This window comes from Micropterus dolomieu, linkage group LG11 (assembly GCF_021292245.1).
Source record: "Micropterus dolomieu isolate WLL.071019.BEF.003 ecotype Adirondacks linkage group LG11, ASM2129224v1, whole genome shotgun sequence".
Lineage (NCBI taxonomy): Eukaryota > Metazoa > Chordata > Actinopteri > Centrarchiformes > Centrarchidae > Micropterus > Micropterus dolomieu.
This window is the reverse complement of record NC_060160.1, coordinates 9,005,759-9,027,331: the sequence shown is the minus strand read 5'-3', so window position 1 is coordinate 9,027,331 and position 21,573 is coordinate 9,005,759. Positions and strand designations below refer to the sequence as shown.

At 40.3% G+C, this 21,573-nt stretch overlaps 1 protein-coding gene across 1 annotated transcript in view; it reads right to left on the bottom strand.

Annotated features, from left to right (window-relative positions):
* LOC123979380 (codanin-1-like) overlaps positions 1-21,573 on the bottom strand; it is a 119,769-nt gene that overhangs the window by 79,236 nt on the left and 18,960 nt on the right. Inside the window, exon 4 of the mRNA XM_046063287.1 lies at positions 968-1,081. The gene's annotated coding sequence lies outside the window, so the exon portion shown is untranslated. The remainder of the gene's footprint in view (positions 1-967; positions 1,082-21,573) is intronic.

The window sequence follows — 21,573 nt, the reverse complement described above, 5'->3', positions numbered from 1 at the left end:
CCCCTGAATTTTAATTGTTGTTCATTTCGTCATGAATATGTAATGTTGTTAAGAAATACTTAAGATTTGAAACCATGTTTTCTTGGGCTTTAAAGGTTTTTCAACTTATTGTGGCATACGATATTTAGCAAATGAGGATTTAATGGAGATATACACAAGGCTTTGGCTTGACAATCAGTTTGGGTTTGTTAGTTATTAACTACAGACTAAATTACTCACCACAAACCTAACTTTACCAACAGAGCCATGCAAAGCTGCACCTACATTTAACTTTGAGGCAGATGACACCTTGACACAGAATACACAGTTTTCTTCCTCACCACTTGCCCTTGTAAAGCACAAGTGCTCTGACTAAGCTGCCGGTTGATGTTATAATGTTTACCTTGTGGTTTGACATGCATGGTTCACTCTGGGCCGAACCGGACAACTGACTAAGCAGTAGTTAAGAGCGTCACACCACAGTGTAAATGCAAAGCTCTGATGTTTCTGCTAGTGTAAATCTAGAGCACTTGTAAGCAAAGTAAGATATGTAGACCGTAAAATAACTAATTCCATTTATTGACAAAACTTTCTGATTTCTTTTGTAAGTAACAGAAGAGAAAAGAGCTCTCTGACACGATATTTATTGTGTTTCTACTGCTTATTATTTTAAAAAAGTACAAGCATGACATTTAGATCAGGCATTCATTGTGCCGCCTAAGATTGTTCAATCTAAGAAATTTGTATTCAGTAACTTAAAAAAAACAATGTGTTAAACTAACAAAAATAGAGAAATTGGTAGTAAACAAAAAGTGGAGGCATGCTGATGTTGCATATCTGTGAGTGTGCACAAAATCACACAGTACAGTCATAACCTAGCATCACGAGCATGCCCACTCAGAGTCTCTCTCACCCCCCCCCCCCCCCCCCCCCCCACACACACACACACAAAGTCCTCAAGCCAGTCAAACACACTCAGTCTTCTGACCAGACATGAGGAGTGACAAAGCACCACGTCCTTCCATCAGCAGCCTGCAGACTCACTCCCACTCCCCTGTCGACCTCTGACCTTGATGACAACAGACTGTTATCACCGTCACTCCTGCAAGGTAAACACAGCGTCCTATAAAAACTAGCAGACAGACATAATGGTGTACTGAAGCTGTGTGTGTGTGTGTCTGTAAATTTGTTGTGAATGCTCACTTTTATCTGTCTGTCCATGTGTGTTCTGTCCTCTTTAAACATTTGTTTTGTTGGTCCTTTACCCTGCTTTTTTATTAAATCATCATGCGCTATCTACTCTGCCCTTTAAATAACTAATTCCTAAATCCAGCCCACCTGCAGCCACAACCAAAGCTTAGGCTGAGCCAACGCCATCGATTTTTCTGCTGAATGTTCAGGAAAAAGCGGGGTTTAGAGCACACAACTCTTGCCAAAATGCTAAATATTTACCCAGGGTGACGCAAGCAGTGCCCTGCTATTGAACTGCTCTCAGCTATATTTAGAAGTTCCTCACCAACAGACCAATCAAGATAACATGAAAGACATAAAATGAGTCTTCTTAAGCACAAGCTCTCCAACTCCCCTCAACCCACTTCAAGTTAACCCTCACAGCAGATTCCCAGTCGTATCACCAAACACATGGTGAAGACCTAACAGCTCCACGCTAACTACGCTAACAGCTCATGTTCTTGCCTTTAACCTCATAATCTCACCTTATCATTAAAGACATTGGACATAATCAGCATGTGAAGTTTGGACCAAAAATACAAACACATACAAGCCCTATTGCTTGCACACTCTCTGTCAGCTCCTTTCCACAAATCATACACAAATGTATATGGGTTTTTGCTCAAACTAAACCAATAAAAGGGGGGGGGGGGGGGGGGGGGGGGGGGAGTGAGTCAGGGCCTGGAGCCAGCTGAGCTCTCCTCCTCTCCCAGGAGAACCGCCACGCCACGGACAGCTGGAAACCATTGACAGGAGTTTGTTGTTAGTGAGCAAGAGGGGAGAGGGGCTTGACAGAGAAGATCACGGGGCCTGCACATCTTGATGAATCTGCGTTCCACAAGTAAGACCAGAAACCGAGCAGCAGAAGAACAAGCATGTGTCATATATTTTCATGCTGGGAGTGACTGAGAGAGAGAGAGAGAGAGAGAGAGAGAGAGAGAGAGAGAGAGAGCAGTGTTTAAAAATAATGAATCATCAGCTGCATTTCCCGAAAGAGGTCTAAAGAAAAGCAGAAAGAGAAAAATAAGTATTTTCTCCAAATGGGATGTATTGGTCATTCATGAAAATCTAACGTTTACATGACTTTATGAGTTCCAGGTTCCGAGAAAACACATTAAAGTACTTCAGCACAAAAACAACCTCTGCAGACTTGTAGGATGAGGACATTATGCTGATTTGAATCATGCAGCACTTGACACTTTGGCGCAATGTATGAGCAAGCCAAGCCTGGGTTGTATTATTGCCAATTTAGCAAAAAAACCAAACCAAAAAAAACACGGGGAAGTGGTTTTTCAAACTTTCTCAATACTCAATTCTTGATGCCTGCAAGAAGTACGTGGGTGTAACCTGGTGTTTTTGAGTTTATCTTTTTAGGATTGGAATCAAGAACCACTTTATCTTGTGTTTTGTCTCAAACTTCGTAGAAGAGGGGTGGGAAAATGAAGTAAGAAAAAGAGAAAAGAAGGAAGAGAGAAGGAGAGAGAGAGAGAGACCACCTGCCATTCAAAATCCCAACTATGAAGACAGAGGTTTTACACAAAACATGACACAAACATCCTCCATCTGTTCCGCTTCAAACCAACACCACAACACGACATAACAGCCTGCAGCTTTATCCAGTCAACTCTGTGATTACTAGATAAACAGAAGACAACTGCACAACTTCTACTCCCATGACATCAGGCCTTTCTCTTTGCCATACACTTGAACAAAAACACTAAATACTTCAATCACAAGTTTCTTGATGAGGAAGATGTTTGAGAAAAAACAAACTGTCCTAAAATCGAAGAAGTTGGTGCCGGCTTGACGTAAACACAATCTCCAAATGAAAAAGACCAGATTAAGTTAAGTTAATTGATGTAAAAAGACAGAAGTCCACCTCAAGCACTACCAACCATCACATTTGGCACTACCAACCATCAACCTTGGCACAATGGGTGCTAGGGCCTTCTCCTACACTGCACCCAAACTCTAGAACTCTCTTCCCTCCCACATCCGTACACTGGACTCTATTACTTCTTTTCAAACTAGCATACACACTGTAATAATGTGTAACACTGATTTTAATTTGATAGTTAATGTTTTACTTCTATGTACTTTTTTGTTTTTTGTCTTTTATGCTGTTTTAATGATGCTATGTATTATTTTTGCTTGTCGTATCTATGATGTAAGGCGACCTTGAGTGTCATGAAGGGCGCCATCAAATAAAATGTTTTATTATCATTTATTATTATAAGCACCTCCTTGTATACTCTGGGTGTTAAAAGTGCAGACATTAATAAGTCACCCTCGATGGAACTTTTGATGTACGGTATCCTATTCAAGCATGTGAAGTATTTCATTTTCTCCTTGATCTCGCCATTCCCTGGATTCTGTGTGTACATGTGGAAGGTCTATTTTTACTGGTTTACATGCACCTGAACCATGTGGACAGCTGGTTTCCATTTCCATTGGTCAAAAAAAGGAGAAGAACAACATGGCTTCCCTACTCCAAGTCAGCAGCACCCAGAGATCCCTTGAAAATCTTGCCTCCCAGCAGCTTTTCATTTTTGAAGTTCAGTTTTTGGACAGATTGAACAAACAACGTAAATGTTAATTAGTGAACTTTAAAGGCAGGCTAGCTGTTTCCCCCTGTATCCAGTCTTTGTGCTAAGCGAAGCTAACTAGGTGCTGGCTGTAGTGTTAATTATAACAGACAGATATGAGAGTGGTATTAATCGAACTCTCAACATTAAAACAAGTAAGTGTATTTCCCACAATGGCAAACTTTACATCAATATGCAAAGAATGGTAGCAATGTTTCAGACATGCTACCCTTTGCCTACGCATATTCCATTTGTATGGCAGAAGTACAAAAGTACAGCATTTAATGCATTAACCTTCATGGGTACAGCTTGACATGGCAATGAACTACTTAGGATTTCTTTCTCCTTAGATTGGCAGATTGAAAGTCGAAGATTACACCTTTAAGAAACGAATTTCATATTGTTTTTGCTAAATTGTAACTGTGTGTGTTACTGAAGCCAGCAGGCAATACAGCGACATTTATGTTGTTTCCATCCATCTTAGTTCAAGATGATATTTAATTCCTGAGTTCTCAAGACACGCTAATCCCATAGCACAGCACACAAAGCTAACAAATGATTACAAGAATATAATCACAGTGTTTGGGTTTCCTACAGCCATGCCCCTGGGACAGTGGTCACAGCTTGGTGGGAGTCTAGTCGTGTTTTAATTCCAATTGGCTTCCTCTTGTGGAGCTGATTAGAAAGTCTGTTGTCCATTACAGATGTTTTTTTGAGTGGAAAAACAAAGCGATCCTCAAGTTGACTATTCTGGTTTGCACACGACTACAGAACAACACAAAAATATATATATATTCTCTTCATGTCATGCTGCACAGTAGGTGCAAGTGTGCTGTTGCATGTGCATCTGAAACTAGATATTGCATTCACTCTGAGTGGAAAAATACAACAATGGTATCAAAGGAAAGTGCATGAGGAAACATGGCATGTTTTTTTGAGTTATTGTCCCAGAATTTCAAACTACTTAATCATCTGTGTCTATTCAGAGCCAACCAGTTGTTTAGTAACATTAGACATTCATGAAGTTCACCTTCATGACGTCATCAGTAATCACAAAAGGTGGCTGCTTAAGGAGTTCAGGGGAAATTGCAAACCTAAGTTACTGTTGCATCATACGTTTCAGAGATATCCAAGATCAGAGGTGCAGTAAGTGGCCCCCTCCATGCAGCAGCTGATGACACCAGGAGTTTACTCTTGGATTTTCCTTTGCCTAACTTGGTCATAGAGACCTGCTCCACCAGCAGCCTCATGCAGCTTTAAGCTTTCAGAAGGATAAAGATGACTGACACACCTCAGCAGCGAGGAAAACATGTGGGTCATGGTGTCAGCGCCCTGCACTCCTTCCCATTATGCCCTCATTCCTTTATGTAATCATTAAATCACTGATGGATGTGGGAGAGGAGCAGCAGGGGGCTGGGAAAGACAGCGAGATGAATAAAGAAAAAGAAAGAAACAGGAAGACGCAAGGTGTTTTTCTGGCATCAGAGGTGTAGTCTGAAGTCTGACCTGCAGATAATGACGTGAGGTGTTATAAAAGGCAGATGTTGCTGTAACATCACAAATATGGTCTGTTATGACCGCATGTCTCCATGTGTTTGTGCTTCATAATTAAAACATTTACAGATTGTGATGGCCGTGCTTCTAATTCAGCATCATCCTTTCCAAAAATTACTCATCTAGCACTTGTTGAGTTCATGAGAAAATATTTCTAACACTCAGAGGTTTGCACAGGTCTGTAGGTGATGTTCTTGAAAAAGCAAACTTGAGTTCCATGTTTTGCTCACAGTCATATATTCTGACGGGGATTAATTCATTTGTTGAGGTAAGAAAGCCTACGGGTCGATTTTATCACCACAATCACATCATTAAATCCACTCACACCAGATGAAATGCTGTTTCAGTTTGATGCTGGTTGAGAACTGACTCTTTGGCAGCGTTAACTACTCACCATCTGAAATAATGTCAGCTGCTTAGCAAAATCATTTCATTCTTTTTAAAGGATTCTCAGTTATTTAGACTAGTTTCTTTGTTTAATGTAGTGATAAATTAACTCTAGGGTTTTACCCCTGAAATCTGTTTTGACAAGACAAACAATGCACTTTTTATGAGACTAATAATCAACTTCCTGTGTAGTCCCTGAACTCAGTCTATTGTCACAAGTCTAACTCAAGATGTTGTGACATGGTTTCCTTTGCTGAGCCAATGCAGCCCACAAGCGTGTCCACAAGCGTGCAGCCGCTAGAACCTGAAGTGCAGCACGTATGAAGGAAACCACTCCAGTTGGAGAAATTGGATCCATCTATGGGGAATATCCCAAAATAAACCCCTCTGTTCTCCCATATCAGGCCTTGTATAAATAAGATAGCACTGCAGGCACACTGCACCATGGGAATTAGCCAATCCAGTCCTGTAAACATCAGCCAATGACTTCTGGCAGGCTGGCTGGCTCTCAGGAGGGGAGTTTCTGCACTGGAATTCATAAATAAATCACTTTTCTGGGAGGATTATGTGTCCACAGTCCCTGTACTCCCGGCCCCTCCCCCAAAAATAAACAGGGCCAAGCAGAAATAGCAGAGTTTAAGCACCACTACAGGAAATTATCTGGGCTTGTTGCTATAATTTGGGGACATTATTTTCATAACATTTGCATTTTAGTAAGACCCAAACTTTTCAGACCATATTACACAATCTCCTCCACTCCCCTCTACGATGTGTGACTGCACATTCGTAGTTACATGAAGAAAAATAAATACAGCAAGTCACCCAAACAGAATAAAGGATCGTCTGTAACACTTTGATGACTTATGATTTGGTAGGAAGCACGGTCACTTTCTGCAATTCTTCAAATAGTTTCCAACACAAGAATGAGGTCAAGTGACCTTTAGCCACGATGCTTGTGTTATTATCCAGTGGTTGTTTTGAGGGACTGTTTATGCCATTAACAGGTTCCCAGAGGAAGTAATGCAGCACTATTTAAACCCACTTAGCCTGGCCCTCCCTAGACAAACATGGGGGCCAAGTGACACATGCTGAATAAAGGGTTTGGGTTGGAGTCAGTAGTGTAGTAGAAATGCTAAAAAGGTTGGAATTCATGCCATTTTTGATAACATACAGAAATAAACATGTAAACAGAATTGATTTGCGGGTTTGTAGGTTGAAACTGGGCAAATTTTGGTTGAAAAGTAAATGAATTATTTAGGGTCTAAATAACATGTAATCAGTGTTTCAACAGCATTTCAATGACTACATTTCAAACAGCCCCGTATTCAGAGAAATTAAGTTCATAGTGGAAGATTCTGCACCCTGTGATTTATCTGATTGAAATGTTTAGTATCAATGCAGGAAGTAGTATAGCGCTTTATGTAGTTAAATGGAAGGGGGGGAATGGATGTGGGGGTGGTGGATGGGTATGTAGCAAGTCAAAATTTCATGCAGGAGACTGGAGTTCATATCCCGGCACAGACTAGCAATGAAGAGGCATTTAATAAATTAATCCTAATCATAACATAGCCTTTAAGAGTAACTTGACCCCCCCGAAAATCTTGTTTTTGCTCATCTCCAGTGGTTCAAATTTTCAGCTGGCTGCAGTGATGTACAGGTGTACTCCAGGATCACTGTTAGGTGTGGTTACAGGTGGCAATAAAGCACACTTGAGAGGAATCTTATAACCAGAGAGGGCAGTAAAACACTGCTTTTCCGCGCAGGTTTTAAAATACCGGAATTACCCTTCAAATTACTCTTTAAGCAAGAATTTTTGTTACCTAACCCTAATCGTACCTTAACCATAGTTTATGTATTTGCCATTTGCCTGGGACAAGACCTGCTTCATTCTTGACTATGAAAAAAGAAATGCTCATAAAACAAGTCAAAAAAACTAACAAAAAGTCTCTTGACTTGTAGATCACCAAATCATGCTTACCGGCTAAGTTAGCATTTTTGATCAGAGTTAGTTGTGTTTTCTGCTTCTGTATCATATATGGGTTGGGGCATTGACTTATAAGCCCTATATATTAACACACTTAACACAATAGCTGCCACTGCTTGACATCAGGTTAACAAGCTCTCTGACCAAAATAACAAGATCTTTGGTCCGAATGATGATCCTTGGACGTCATGGAAATTATAATGAATATAATGAATTATGCTTAAGTAAATGAAAGGTAAGGACAGGGGGATTTTCCAAATGGGGGAGGTTGTTGTTGTTCTTGCTCTTTCACGCTACTAACTCATTCTTGTGTGGGCAATGAATGGGTTAAACGCCTGAGCGGTGAGAAGCTTCATGCCTTCAAATGTACACAGAGGTATCAAAGAGTGGAGCGCTCTTTGCCACCTCTGCATGTTCCATACAGTCTGCAAAACTTTTACTCATACAGTACAATGCACAGAAAAGTTTGGTGGGTGGTATGGATGCCTGCAAAAGGAGACATGCAGAACAACCCCCAACATCCTGTTCGATATTTATGCACACAGATGCTGCAACACCACAGCACGCCGAAAAACACAGCACAACACAAATGTGTGACACTACGTGACAGTTACGAGTCAGGAAATAAAGTGAATTTGAACATTTTCTTAGTGGTTACGATGTGAAAAATTCAGGTAATTTCAGCTCTGAAAGGGCACAACTACACTTTTTGTGTTCCTGTGATTAAGAAGGTTTGGGGAAAGTAAGGGGGCTTCCTCTTTCCACATTAATACGATTAGAGGAAGGAAGTGACATCATTTCCTGCCGTGGCACGAGGCTGATAACACACTGCATGTGTTATATTCACAGAAGAAACTGACACTTGCCTGAGGTGAACTCGTTCAAATCTGCAAATTATCTCTTTATTTATCCTTTATCCTTTTTCATTTATTGTCAACCCATATTTAATGTTCTTTCTTGATGCTTGGCTGAAGGTTTCTTGGTACTTGGTGTTAATTCTTGTCCATTGTATTAAAACAAACACCTTTAACTGTGCTAGAATATAAACCAGGTTTTGTTATAAGGCAATCATGTCTAACCTACAGCCCATTAGTCATAACCTGATCATTACAGATAAGAAAATGCCCTGCAGGAACCTCTGTTAACCTTGACTGTAGGATCAGGCCATTCTGGAAAGAGTTTGCCACTTTAATTTTAATCAGATGAGTCAGTATTTCTAAAACCCTCATGAGTTTATCATGAGAAACAACAGTGAGTGACTCATAATCTTAATATTAACCTGATAATGTGTGTCAATATTATTCATTTTGACTGCACTGCTGCGATATTATAAGAGTGGCTGTCTCTTTTTTTGAATGAAACTCACTTAACTTTTATTAAGTGATCGTGCCAGGACACAAATTTCAAGAAATATAGCCAGAGGAGATTTACTACGGTGATACAGCAAATGACAATGTAAATAAGCTAATGAGCTTTAGAGTCACATCTCTAAAAGCACATCAGAACGACAAGTGTGACTGTGGCCAGAGAGGACACGTTGTGCAACATTGTTTGTAAACTGAACCCTGAACTAGCGATTGCTGGGTTCACAGCGTGAGTCACAGTCTGTGGTATCGCCAGGATTTAACAGCTCGGTAAACAAGGCAACAGATTGCCAAACAGGAGAAAGTGCTCTGGAAATTACCCAGGAAGCTCCGCGGTTCAGATGGGGGAAAATCATCTTCAGCCTCAATCAATTGATAAGAGGGGACACTCTCATCTTGGACTTTATTTCTAATTCGCTGAGGAAGAAACTTGAGGTCAAAGACTAAATATTGTGCACAGGCTGAGTGTGTTTTTGTCTAAAAGACAACAAGAAAGACTGAAAGAGAAAGAAAACAAAGAAAGAATGTGAATGTAAAAGGAAACAAATGTGAGAGGCATATCAAGAGTGTAAAACTACAGCTCCACTTTCACTAAAAAGGCACATTTTGTCAGTCTGTGTTACATCACAATCAACAAAACAACCTTTAATTCAACATGACCCTTCACCATCTTTAGAAAACATCCAACCCAGACTTTGTCTCACCTTTTGTTCTGTGGGCGATGGAGTAATGACTAATTCTAGATACAACAGTTTCCCAAAATCAGGGTTGGCAAAGGTTAGCGCGCCACTCTTCTGATAATGGACCAGCCGGGCCACATGGAGACAGAGTCGACACATTGTCAGAGTCAAAAGTCCACAGTTTCCACTTTGGACTTGGCTGCAGCTCAGAGAGGCTACAGGCCACTTGCTCCCAGACTGATAAACAACTCCTGGGCAGAGAAACAGGCCGACTGAGAGCAAGCTGAATGTATGCACAGATTTAACAAAGCAAAAGTTGAATAGGTGTGAAATGATGCATTACATATTGGCAAATAAATACTCGGTATGTTCAGCTGAAGTATGTTTATGTTATTTTTCAAAAACTGGAACCAAGCCTTACAGAGTGGCATGCGGCTTGCGGTTTAAGGAGCACAAGGAATATGAAACTGGCTTGATTTAGTATACTGATGATAAATACTAATATTATAGCAACACAAAGCTAAAAAAAATAAACTATGATGGTGGTGAAACGGCTCCAGAAAGATCTCGGAAAACAATACTAAATCCTTGGAAAATGTGTGTTGTGATTTTTTAATTTGCTGTGGCATTTCAAGATCATGTCTGCTGGCGCCTGGAAAAATGGGCAACTTCCCTGAACATTCAGACCACCAGGACCCTGGACTTTCAACAGTGTTTGAGAGAGATACTACAGTTTGTAGTCTATGGACGATAGCTCACACATCTGTGTTTCCACTGGCCCACCATGCACATCTCCACGGTTTAAAGTTGAACAAACGTGAAACACCGGAACAGGAAAAGCAGTCTTGAATGAATTTGGCTTCAACAGAAGTGAATAGGAGATAGAGCCAAAATTTGCAAGACAAAAGTCTAGTGTGTCCCTACATTTACTGCGTCTCCTGGTTTGTGCAATTGAAATGTAGTTTAGAAATGTGCAGCACTAGAGCACAATATCAGCTGACATGTTTAGGGCCTTCAGAAGGGGGCCCGCTTTATTACCTGATCTTGACATCCTGTCTAGGAGAGGATCCTTGTGTCAAAAAATTGGATTCAGTGCTTGCTTAGGCCTTTTTCACAGATGCCATTTAGACTTGTCACAGCAGGAAAAGCACAGGTGTTACTAATAACATTAACAATGTGTTAAATTTGTATTAAATCAAATTACCATACTCAAAAATGGGACCAAGCATAGAATAACTGGACCCAGAGATTGGGAGGAAGTCGGGGTTATGGGGGACCCACCAGCTCTCTTTTGTGTATAGCAGGTTAATCCAGCCATGATCGGCGCACATTGCTGCAAAAACAGTATACTATTAAATTAGAATATACTGATCACAATGGGTTTTTAGATATGTCATTGGTCTACATTGCTGGAAAGACTCACCTACAATGCTTGAAATGCCCACCTCATTATAATGGTGATCATTTAATTTAGCTTGTGGGCATTTTTTTAAATGTCATAGGCATTTTTAAAAACTGTCATGGGTATTTTTGCCTCGCACCCCTTTTGAGTTCTGAGCCTGTTGTGTTTGCACAACCTCGCATTACATCAAGACCTTCGCACAGGAAGTGGGCAGAAAGGGGAGTTCTTTTAGAGGCCTAAAATAGCTTGTCACACACTAAGATTAAGTTTCTAAAGTTTTCTGCTTGGGCGCGTCCTCTATTGTGCTTCAGTGACAGCTCATTGTAATGATATAAAGGGGAGATATTTTCAAAAGCAAAAACAGGTGAGGAGGCCTCTGTACTGAAGAGAACCAGTTCTCCAAGAAAAACTGAAGCTTACAGTCCAAGTAGAGCCTTATGAAACCAAAAAGGCAATTTTTTTTAACCCACTTAGGAAAGAAAGAGATCAGTGTAGAGGCTGCAATGTTCATTAACCAGTGACACTATTTCTTGGGAGTCTCGAGGGTACTCTCTGTGTCAGAGGCATGTGAGGTTGACGCGAAAAGTCGGCACTGCAACTTCGAGGAGGAACAACCATGAATCACCCAAAAATCAACAAGCCAAGTTGTTCCCAGTAGAGCTTTATTCCATCAAACTACCGAGGGTCATATAAAGTATGTGGCATTGTCACTGTACACTGTGTAAGGGAGTGCGGACTAAGAGATGTGTCATAAAAATATCTCGCCACAGTATATGAACTTTATTTAACCTACCTCAGGCTATGGAATAATTCACCTCAGATTTATTACATTTTTCTCCAGTTCGTGTTTTATGAGTCATCGCAATTTCTCCCCTTTATCATCTCTTTCTATCATCACATTAGGGTGCAACAAGTTCATGAATTTGACCTAGAATTGGTGTTATTGCAGCACAGAGAATGAACATGCTTGTTGCCGGACAAAACATAAAAGAACTCACATATACTGGAAGGAAGATGTACTATACGACTAAACACCAGGAGTTTACATTCAGAGCTGTGGGACTGTAACAGCACTGTCATGACTGGTAGCAGCAGCATTACCACAGCCACAGAAGCAAAATGCAACTACTGCGCTGTAAGCTGATTCTTAAGAATGCATCTGTTCCTGATCTGTGATATTGCTCTGAAAATCTGAAAATTACAAGTCATAATATTATTTCATTACTTTTTATGTGGGTTTTAGTCTTTGTTCTTTATATCCCTGCGCTATATGTACCCAAGGGATTGTACACAGTGTCTGCATGGTGTGTTTAAGAGCTTCTGCTTTGTCATTTTTTACTGCAGAGGTCCCAGAAGCAACAGGAAGGCAGGAAGTTCCACCCTGCCCCCCATCCTCCTTTAACCTGGCTCAGACTGCAGCCAGGCCAAGTCAAGGCACAGTCTGATCCACTCCTCCCTTTCGACTGTTATCGTGTATGCAGGACTGCGACTATACACAAACACACAGATTTTTTTACACACGATTCTTTACAAACATTTTCTTTTACACAACCCCTAAACCCGGTGACACAAAAACTCAATCTCCACCAACTTGCTCTTATTCCATGCCTTCCCCCTTCCACCTCGCCTTCTAACTTCATCCAAAAATCCAGTACTGCCCCCCTCACCTCCCCTCCCTATCCCTCCATCCTCTCTATTCCCCCCCTCCATCTTATGGGCCCTCTACTGACAGCTGGCTCTGATTATGGCTGTGAAAAATGGGGCAGTCACGCCAGCAATCCCCCCCTGCAGCATTCCTACAGCATGACTCCGCACTTTCTCCCAACCCTGGTGCTAGGCCTGTCTTTGCCTCCCTCCCTCTGCATCTCTCTGCTTCTGTCTTTCTTCAGCTGTCTTTATTTCTTTGTCTCTTGTTGATTTTCCATTTAAATACTGTATACTAGCAGAGACAAAGAGGTAAAGTTTATGCAAGCAGCTGTTTGAGGGGATTTGTGTCCTCCTGCTGTAATGGATGTTTTAAAAAGGAGCTGGACTGAGGGTACACAAGGAGAAATTGAATGGGAGAATGTGCTTAAGTTAGTCATATGACAAAGATAGATGGATGAGATAGAAGCACCAGTCGACAGCTTCTTCACATATGGAGCACAATTCAAACACACAGTGAGCCCGCACAAGAGCAAACACACTCCATCACTGCCTCGTGCTATGATGTTTATGGTAAATTACATGACTATATAATGATTGCAGCATGTCCGAGAGCACATTGTTTTGGCAGATTTTTCCATACGTACTTATTTATTTGTCTAAACTGAAAAAGACAAAAACCACTCTGTTGGCATAAGCATAAACAGTGGATGCTGGCTGGGTTTTGTTACATGATTTGGCTCCATTGAAGCAATTCAGACCATAAAAAGCTGCAGTTTTAGCACATCTATCCACACCTGTGCTAGCCAAACTTTTCACCTTGGGTGTGTCTACTCTCTCCTGCTTGACATACTGGAAAATAGAGAACTTGCCCAGAATTCATAACAGAATCTTGACGCCATAAAACTTAAAATAGTTGGCTGGGAATTTATTTTCTTCATCAAGAAAAATTATCAGGGGATTAATATATATTATTTCACAATCTGAACAATACACCCTAAGTGTTACAGCTGAATAATAGAGTATATTATAATATTTTATGTAACATTTTACTATATCTGTAGACTCCTGAATTTACTGTAAAGATCCACAATCCCTTTGCCAGCAGGATATGGTGATGTGGTTACATGACAGATTTATCTGCGGTTGCGCAAGCTACTTCACCACTAAAAATGTCATGTCTTTTAGCGAGGTGTTTGTTTGCTAAAATATGTGGCATGAAGAAAGAAAATACATTCAGGTCAGTCCTTTGTTGAAAGGTTTACTGTAATGTAACTACAGAATCAGATGTGAGCACTCTGCCTTCACACTGTTCAACTATGCCTTCCCCCATTTTAGCCACATATTAGCATTAAACTAGGTGATTAAAGCTAATCACTCAAAATTAGCTAATAAAAGATAGTGTTTCCAAATAGATCCACTGAATCGAAAGTCTTTAAAACAGCAGTACTTTTCCTAAACCCCATACTGTATCTTTGAAATACCTTGATAATCTGTTTGACTGTCAAATCAGCCTACAGCCTCTAGCATTCCTGTTAGGATTACTCCCATGTTGAAAATGAAATATCCCAATGGTCCTGCACAATCATCATATTTAATATATGTCCCAAGTCCCAAATATCCTCACAGGATTCCCTATGATACAAGACCAAGGACCCTAAATTCAAAGTTTGGATGGTATTAACCAACAGAACCTATCCTCTATAGCATGTTGCTTCCCACTGCAACTAGTTTCAAAATCTGATAACTTAAAAACACTTTGCTCAATATAAGGTCAGTATCCAACAAAACTTTATTTTACATGATTGTATTATTACTAGGGAACTTGATTCCTTGTTTTTAACAGAAACATGGTTAAGAGCAGGTGACCACAGCCAGTTAAATAAACTCTGCCCTCTAAATTATTAATTCTTCAGCTCCCCTTGGGCTACAGAGGAGGCCTTGCTGTAATTTTTAAAAGATAATTTTAAGTGCAGCCTTATTCCTGTTAATAATTTAGCAAGTTTTGAGGTAATGATGTTTAAAATTAACTCTGTCTTTCCAGTTCTCTGTATTGTTATTTATCGACACCCAACTTGTAACCCTGTGTTTCTTACTGTATTTTCAGAATTCTTAGCCTCTGTGGTTCTAAAATAGCCTACGATACGACGACGTTTTTTAAAACTGCAAGTGACAATATGCCCATTCTTTCTAATACAAATGAGCAGTTATTAGCCTTTAATTGTCAAACCCTAAACATGGGTTCTCCTTTCGAAACTAAACTGAACTCCACAATCAAAATAGGCCCGTGGATGAGCCTAAATTGACCTGTAGAAAAGTTGAATACAGGTGGAAGTTCAGTAAAATGCAGGTTCATGACTTGCTGCTGAAAGAACTACAAACTTTATACAATTGTAAAATAAGGAAACCAGGGACCAGTATTTCTCACAGCTAATCTCTGCCAACCAACGCAACCCCAGAATACTGTTTAATACCATGAATGAGCTTGTAAACTCTCCTACCCTTACTGCAGACGTTTCATCTCCTCATAGAAAAGATTGATCATATTAGGGCAACTATCACTCGTCCCACCTCTGCAGCTGACCTCCTTTGCCCCTTCTTTGGTGTGTTGGACTGCTTTAGACCAGTATCACTGCAGGATCTTGGGAAAGTGGTGTCACTGACCCTCATCAAGTCCCCATAATATTATCCCAAAGACTGCTTAAAGAAGCAGTAGAGTCAGTCAGGCCTGCACTGCTTACCATCATCAAAAGCTCCCTGCCCTCTGGAGTTGTACCAGATCTTTTTAAAAATGCTTGTGTTCAACTGCCGCTGAATGACCTGGTTTATATTCCACAGACTTCCAAAAGAAACTTCCAAACTGACTTTCGTATCAAAAATCTTAGTAAAAATTGTAACCAACTATTACAGGCACTTAATAACAACAATATTTTGGAGGAGTTAAAACCTGCTTTCCGCATGCTACATAGCACAGAAACTTCCCTCCTTGAGTCACAAATGATTTACTGATGGCTGCAGACTCTGGTACATGTTCTGTTTTACTATTGCTTGACCTCTGTGCTGCATTTGACACCATCAGCCATGCCGCCCTTATAGACAGATTAAGACAGTGGGCGTATATTACAGGAACTGCTCTGGACTGGTTTTCCTCATACTTAGCCAGCAGGAAATTTTTTGTTTCTGTTGGTGAATTTAGCTCACGAACCGCTCAGACAAAACATGGAATACCGGTTATTCTAGTACTTACAAAATATATTCTAGAATAGATTACTTTTCAGTGTCAGCAAAACTCCTCTCTAATATTAGAGGATGTCACTACAACAGCATAGTTAGCTTGGACCATGCAGCTGTATCTATGATTTATGTGTAGCCAAAGCTGATACGTCAATCTCCACAGTGAAGATTTCATTTGAAAATGGATGCAGGACTCAACATTTCTTTCTTCAGGAGAAGAAAATATATTATGAGATTACCACATCGTCGACTTCTGCCTTCTGACTAGGTGGGAAGCCTTCAGTGTATTTATTAGAGGCCAAATTATAAATTATACAAGCAGAAGAACAAGAGAGACACAGGAAAGGATTTGAGATTTGGAATCCAAAATCAAAGCGCTTGAGAGCAGGCGTTTTTTAGGAAGGGGCAGAATAAATATTAAATCTCTAAGCAATTATTATTATTCAGAACTCAATAGAATGGGTTAATATCCAATAAAGCTCAAACAAACTGCCTGGTAAACCCCTTGCATGCTACACCAAACAGCAGCAAACAGAGAGGGCAATAACTAATATTGAGCAATGGGTAACCTCTACAAATCTGGGTACACTAGTGGTGCTCATATCCAGACTGAATTCCTGGACAAACAAAGATTTCTGGGGAAAGAAAAAAAAACAATTAAACACTATTGAGATATCAGAAGCTAAAAAATAGTTAAAAAATAGCAGGGCCAGATGACCTCCCAGATTGGCTCATATTAACATTTTAAAGATAAATTGATAAAAACCTCTTTCTGAGATATTCTTTTAAACCTACACTAATGGTTATCTATCTGTTTCAGAGAGAGAGGCCTTGATTATCCTGCTTCCAAAACCAGGTAAAACTAATACTAAAGGTGAAAATCGGCATCCCATAAGTCAATAGAACAATACAAAGATCCTTAGTAAAATATTGGCAAAGAGGCTAGAGGATGTACTTTCAGGAATAGCAGGGTTTTTAAAGGGGAGATAAGGGTTTCATAATGTGAGATGTGTTCTCAATATTCTATATTACCAAAGGGAGAAAAGGGATATGGTTCTTCTCTAGCTGGATGCAGACAAACGTATCCCTGACAAGACAGAAGTTCTCATCATTGGCTCCCTGAACATATCTTAAAACAAATACAGCCACTCCTCGGCCCCCCTCACTCCCAACATAAAGTCAGCTACAAAATATCTTGGTGTTTTCCTGGATAATAACTTCAGCCAGGAGCAACATGTAAAGAAAGCAGTCCAGTCGTGTTTTATCAACTGAGGAACGTATCCATAATCTGATCAGTTCTGTACATACTGTAATGCCTTGTTTACTTGTCTAAACAATTGAGCTATGGAACAGCTCCAAATTGCAGCAGCAGCTAGACTACTGACCCAAACAAAGAAATTCTCAGACAGATTTTGGCTTCACTAAATTGGCTTCCTGACTCTTTTAGAACCCATTTTAAGGTGCTTTTAATCACATACAAAGTTCTGAATTATCTGCCGCCGGATTACAACTGAGCTTCTCACACCCTACTGTCCGAACAGGCCCCTCAGGTCTGCTAGTCTGGGTCTTCAAAGTTTTCCACTCCATGTTAAAAATAATGGATGATTGAGCCTTTGCAGTATTGACTCCTCGGGTCTGGATAAGCCTTCCACTGAGTATTAGATCAGCTGACACTGCTTCTAAATCTTATACTTTTATAAAAACACCTTCCCTAACAGCTAACATCGGTGGTCATGAGCTGGTGGTCTGTGATTTCGTTCATTGAGAGTCTTTTATGTGTGTGTATATACATGCATATATGTATGGACGTATATAGTACTATGTGTATGTGGATGTGGATGTATGCTTGTATGTATATGCACATATTTCATTATTTGCCTCTTGCAATTGTCCCTAATGTTGCTTATGTTTTTAATTTTCTGAGCTTGGAAAGCACTTTGTGTTCTATAAATCTAATTATTACATTATTATTATTATTATATGGAGCGGAGAGAGTTGTTACAGCATGAAGTGAGTGCTCCAAAGGCCAGCAGATGCCTTGTGTCAGATTGCATAAACAAGACAGAACACTTTCATCCATCATGCTGCTGAACTGGGAGATTTAGGACCTCTTATCCGGCTCAAAGCATCTTGTTGAAGCAAAGACATTTTCAGGGCACTGACGTTGATATTACCTCAGTGGAGATAAATCATGACTGAGCTTTACAAAGACTCACTCTAGGCTTCTCTCTCTCTCTTTGACTTTAGAAACATTATTATTTCACAAGTCTTCATCCTCTAATCGTGTCAAAGAGTTCAACCCTTATTTACTCAGAAGATTCTTATGATAGCAGAAGGCAGTTTTAATCTTACATAACATCAATGTGATTCAGAGGCTTGTCAGCAGGACAGAGTGTTCCTGTGTGTGAGGACTCTCAGACAAAAACACAACAGTCTCCGGCTCGAGTCAATTAAGGCACTCACTCAAAATAAGACAAAAGACGTAATCATAAAATGTCAAGCATGAGAGTGAAATTAGTCTAATGGCAGCGTTTCTAGTTTAAGCACCAAAGCTGCAAATTGTGCGTCATTATTGATGTCATTATTCAATATGAGAGTTTGTTGAGGTAAGCATGTTTATGATGAAATGTAGACAGCTTTCAGTGGTATTTTAATTGTGCACCCATCTCGTGTGGTGAGTCATGCAGCAAGAAAGTTTCCCACAGTGGAAGCTCCTCTGTACTCTACCAAGGTTCTACCTACACATCAGCCCTTTGTCTCTATAGCTGCATATTTATCTTTGCTCCTCACTCGCTACCTGTGTTCCTGTCTGTCTCTCCATTCACAAAGCTTAATTGCTCAGTGGATGATCAAAGCAGGTCAGGATAACTCCCAAGTTGGCCAGAATTTTGCAACATGTATGTGTATGTGACAATAAAGTATCTTCTTCTTCTTAGAAACAGGTCAAGTCTGCGGGGCCTGCACAGCTGTTGGGCAAAGTGGGGGAAAGTGAGATTTTATTAAAATAAGGTAAATGATTGAGATCCCCATATTAAACGTAATAGGTTTCCCCCGCAGGGATGGTGCTCATGTGGAACTAATTTCACCCTCCTCTTCATAATTTCATTGATTTTATTGGATCGCGGGATCAATGGGTGTCTCACATAGAAATTGACCGCATCCTTCTGTAAGTGTACGTGTGAACATAAGCCAGCATGAAGGCAGAGAAAAATGTTTTATTTTTTCCTAGTTTGAAAAGTACTAGTTCAAGAGAGAAATTTCTTTTAGCGTAATTAGCATCAAAAGCTCATTTTGTGAGTCACTTATTACAAATCCACTTCTAGCTGCAAAGCCAGCCATGAGTTTTATTACCCTTGGATCAAACTTGCACATGCGTTAACTTGTGCAACACAGTTTTTAGTCAAACAGCAAAAAGGCAGTCCTGTGATGCCTGTATATGCCTGGTGAAGTACTTATAGCTCTTTATTATGATAAGGAAAATTAAAAATAAAGACTGGAGTTTAATGGTGTACATACAGTTCCCAGTGACAACTTTTGGACACTGAGTGTCGAGTTGGAGGGCTTTACTGGAGTAAACACTGTTAACAGACAGTTGGAAGGTTTCAATGAAGAGAAAGGGGGATTGTTTGGGTGTATTTTGGCAGGGGTTTTGGCGTATTACAGTGGTACTGGTAATGGTATGAAGGTGGGGGCTGTCAGCTTGGGATTTTTGGTAAATGTGCCATTATTTACGAGTCGGGTGGGCTGAGGGGGACAATAAACTTTCTTTTCTGGGAAAGCCATTCAACTTTACTAGACTTTGTAGAACCTATAAGAGTGCAAGGCGAGAAAAAAAAGAGGCAAACCAGAAAGTATTTAACAAGCGCAAAAGTGTTTCCATATTCAGTTGTCACACAACACAGCAATAATGTGAGTACTCCCCTGGGTTGACAAAGTCACATGGGCTGCCATTTGGGCCTGATGTGACACTAATAGTGCTTACTGGAAACATAAACAAGCAGTGTGCGTTTTTATTCTTAGCTCTGCATCATAAAATGGGCAAACTTGCTGACAAGCATGTTACTGGTAAAATTATAATAAAAATCTGCCTTGACAAGTCATTTAATCTCATATTCAGCCTTCAAATCGCATTGTTCTTAAATTAAGAGAAAAACTGAGCCAATGGTGTGAAGTAATTTCACTTGTTCTCAATTGAGTTTCTTTTCGTTTGAGGAATTCATCTAGAAATGGCTGTCAATATCTTGTAATGAGACATTAGGCAGTGGCATGCAGAAAATTACATTCGGTTTTCATATTTCTTGGAACAAGTCGCTCTTGTGTCAGAAACAAGTAGATTTTGCAATTTTAAAGGCCCACAAATGGAATAATTGACTTGTTAGGAAGGTAATGTTTAGGTCTGGACCCATAGATGCTTCCACAGTTTGGAAAACAGGCAATTAGACCCCTGTGAGGTATATGGCTGTAGGACAATCCCCATCGTCCTGTTGGATACAAGTGGCTGGAGCCCAGGAACTGCTCTGGACGGGCTGTTGGACCCTGGCAGCAGAAAATTATAGCGTTGGCCAGGAAAGTCAACCAAATGGGCTGATTCTTCTTATTCAATCCAAAAGACTCCACACAGCTGCACTTTCTTTCACTGCCAGGGAAGAAGAGTCTGAAAGAGGCAGAGGAGAAAGAGAGGCGGAGCAGGGAACAGTTGGGGGCATTTGGACTGGACCAGCCTCAAAGACCCAGAGGGTTGTTTTCTTTACAAAAACAGGAGAAAAAGAAGCAGCTTAGACTCATCTTGGACATCAAACTCTATTTTGGGCTGTGCTGTGTTTGGACTGTGGGCAATCACACAAAATCCCTCAGAGTTGTTTTCTTTGAGTAATTGGGGACGCTTTTGCACAATTACAATCAAAGAGGTAAGATGGTGATGTATTCTGGCGCTTTCGAGAACATAAAATGCTGTTTAAACCGTTGTCTATTTTCCTCTGAGTTAATCTTTCTGCCATAGGCTCCTTGATCTTTATCCACATAGCTTGGGTTTTGCTCATTTCCTCATCCTTTTCCATTAAAGTGAGGATGGATTCACAAGCTCATGTGAATCTCAGCAGGGTCAGAGAGAAGAAAAGAGCAGACCTCACAGGGGCTTTTCATCTCAGGAGGACAGGCGAAGGTGCAGTTTAACATATGAATAATCTGCTGCTGTAGGTGAAACACCTGTAGCTCCCAAAGCAGCAAACTATTTGACAGCACAGAGTTCACCACTACACAAACCTGCAGCTTTTCTTGAGCTACACTACCCGTTGTCTCCTCATACACCATAAGCCAAGGTGGCCCTGAGAGCTTAGCAAGCTACAACAACAACAAAAAACACACATACAAACAGACTAATCACAAGCAAAGGAAGAAAACATCTTCATCCTTTTGACAACACACTGATTGATTAAGGGAAATTGGTTGCAGTGTGGGGAAAAAATTGTCCAAAATAAAAATATACACAGTAGAAATAGTTACAGACATTGTACACACATGGCAGACACCC